The sequence below is a fragment of the Myotis brandtii genome, unplaced genomic scaffold (genome assembly GCF_000412655.1).
Source record: "Myotis brandtii unplaced genomic scaffold, ASM41265v1 scaffold691, whole genome shotgun sequence".
In the NCBI taxonomy this organism is placed as follows: Eukaryota; Metazoa; Chordata; class Mammalia; order Chiroptera; family Vespertilionidae; genus Myotis; species Myotis brandtii.
Window position 1 is genome coordinate 946,934 of NW_005370704.1, and position 2,706 is coordinate 949,639.

Sequence of the window (2,706 nt, forward strand, 5' to 3'; positions counted from 1 at the left end):
ACCCCTTTGGCGGTCGAACGACCCTTTCACAGGGGTCGCCTAAGACCATCCTGCATATCAGATATTTACATGACGATTCATAACAGTAGCAACATTACAGTTATGAAGTAGCAACGAAAATAATTTTATGTCAGGGGATTGTCAAGGGCAGGGGAAAAAAGGACACATATGTAATACCCTTTGTAATACTTTAAGCAATAAAAAATTTAAAAAAAAAAGAAAATAATTTTATGGTTGGGTCACAACATGAGGAACTGTATTTAAAAGGCCAGAAGGTTGAGAACCACTGTTCTAGGGGCTTTCTGCTCAAGTCTTTAATCCCTTATGTTAACTCTTGTGTGTGGTGTAAGATAGGGGTCCAGTTTCATTCTTTTGCGTGTGGCTGCCCAGTTTTCCCAACATCGTTTATTGAAGAGAGTGTCCTTCCCCCATTGCATAATTTTGGCTCCATTGTCGTAAATTAATTGACCGTGTAGAAACCCATGGGTTTCTTTCTGGGTTCCCTACTCTGTTCCAGCGATATGTTTTCCTGTCAATGCCATGCTGTTTTGATGACTGTAGCTCTGTAATATAGTTTGAAATCAGGGGGTGAAACGCCTCCAGCCTTCTTCTTCTTTCTTAAGCTTGCTTTGGCTATTTGGGGTCGTTCGTGGTTTCATACACATTTTGGGGTGGTTTGTTCTGATTTGTAGATGTTGACTCATCCTTGCATCTATGGAATAAATCCCACATGACCGTGACGTAGTATCCTTTTAATGTATTGTTGAATTCGCTGATACTTGGCTGAGGATTTTGGCATCTATAGTCACCAGGGATATTGGACTTTATGTTGTGTGTGTGTGTGTGGCATCCTTGTCTGGTTTTGATACCAGGGTAAGGTCTTGGTATTTTTTTTATAATAGTTTGAGAAGGATTGGTATTAATTTTTCTTTGAATGTTTGGTAGAATTCAGCAGTGAAGCCATCTGGTCCTGGATTCTTGTTTTTTGGGAGGTTTTTAATTACTGATTCAACCTCATTGCTAGTAATTAGTCCGTCCGGCTTTCCTGTTTCATCAGGATTCATTACACTTAACAGTTGCTGCCAGATTAGTTCCCACAAGACGACAGCCGCTCCCGTGGCCTCCCCCACGTCCACCAGCACAGGCACCGACAGCCCTGAAGGTTTTCCCAGACCAACAGCCAAGCAGTCACACCTCAGTCCTCCTGCTCTTCTCAGTCCCGAGCGGGGCTGAGACGCTCTGTGCAGTACTGGCGACTGCTTTCCTCTAGGGCAGCGGTTCTCAACCTTCTGGCCCTTAAATACAGCTCCTCATGTTGTGACCCAACCATACAATTATTTTTGTTGCTACTTCATCGCTGTCATGTTGCTCCTGTTATGAATCGTCATGTAAATATCTGAGATGCAGGATGGTCTTAGGCGACCCCTGTGAAAGGGTCGTTCGACCGCCAAAGGGGTCTCGACCCACAGGTTGAGAACCGCTGCTCTAGGAGTTGTCTCTTCAGACCTCTGTTCGTTTTTTCCTGTTGGCTTCTGTCTTTTACCAAAACATAGAAACGTTCTCCCTGTTAAGGACCTGACCCTCTCTCACGTGCTGTGAACACTTCTTCCCCAACCACCTCGGCCGCGTTTGTGTCTCAGCGGGGGCCGTGGGCAGCCGCCCTGTCACGGGAGGTGGCTCTGGCCCCTGTGCTGGCGCCTCAGGCTGCCTCTGCATCAGCCATCACTTCGCTGGTTTTGTGCTTTTCCCCGAATGCTTCCCCGTGTTTGTACTGTCTGTTCTTGGGCACCTTCCGGGTTTGCCACCTTTCCCTCCACGAGGCCGCTCCTGGGTGGTTATGGGTGTGGGGAGTGGGACCTGGTGAACCAGGTGGTCACCCTGGAGCCTCCTGAGGGCGGGGCAGGCCCTGCAGCCCTGACCCGCCCCGGCCGACCCTCAGGACTGGGGGGGACACACTTGCGGAAGTGACCCCCATCCTAGACTGCAGGGTCCCCAGCAGAGGCCGGGCGAGGGGCAAGGGCACATCGCAGAGCCTCCGGCTGCCCTCGAGCACCGGTGCACGGGCAGGTGGGCCGCTGTCTGCTCAGGCCGCAGGGTTTTACCTACAAACAGAAGTGCCGTAGCGTCGCCCAGATGCCAGGCCTGAGGGGCAGGAGCGTCTCTCAGGCCCCAGGAACTGAGAGGGTGCAGAGGCCTCCCGAGTCACATGACCTTGTGGTGCGTGACACAGTAAGTGCGAGCATGTAGACAAGCATGTGGGGTTCAATCTAAACCCCTAAAAGTTTACCCATTCAAGTTGGCGCCAAAACTTCTACGCCCCCGCCCAGCAGGGGTGACGTGATGCAGGGCTGTCCCCGAGCAGGTCCGCCACCCTCCGGTCCCCGCTGTCCCTCCGGCTGCACCACGCCGTCCACTGTGGGTAACGGGCTGGCACCAGCTGTTTGTCCCCGGGCCACTGGACCAGGAGCCACGGGGTAGGCAGGCCTGGCCGTGCCCAGTGACAGCTTGGCTACTAGGGGGCAGGCGGCAGTGGGCATATCAGGAAATGAGGCTAAGGGAGGCCAGCCGGTCCTGTGGTCACTCCCTGGCCTCACTGCCCGGGTGGGGACAGAAGTGGCGAGGGGCAGGGCACCTCACTCCCCGTCCTGCCTTCTCAGGACCCCAGGCTTCGCGGCTCAGGGCCGGCCCTCCACCCCCTGCAGCGGG

General features: G+C 53.0%; 1 long non-coding RNA gene across 1 annotated transcript in view; it reads left to right on the forward strand.

The window, feature by feature from the left end:
- The window catches only part of LOC102256560, a 3,861-nt gene extending 2,541 nt beyond the window's left edge, over positions 1-1,320 (forward strand). Inside the window, exons 2-3 of the long non-coding RNA XR_314470.2 lie at positions 693-744; positions 1,087-1,320. This is a non-coding gene — a long non-coding RNA (uncharacterized LOC102256560). The remainder of the gene's footprint in view (positions 1-692; positions 745-1,086) is intronic.
- Positions 1,321-2,706: the final 1,386 nt, after the last annotated feature.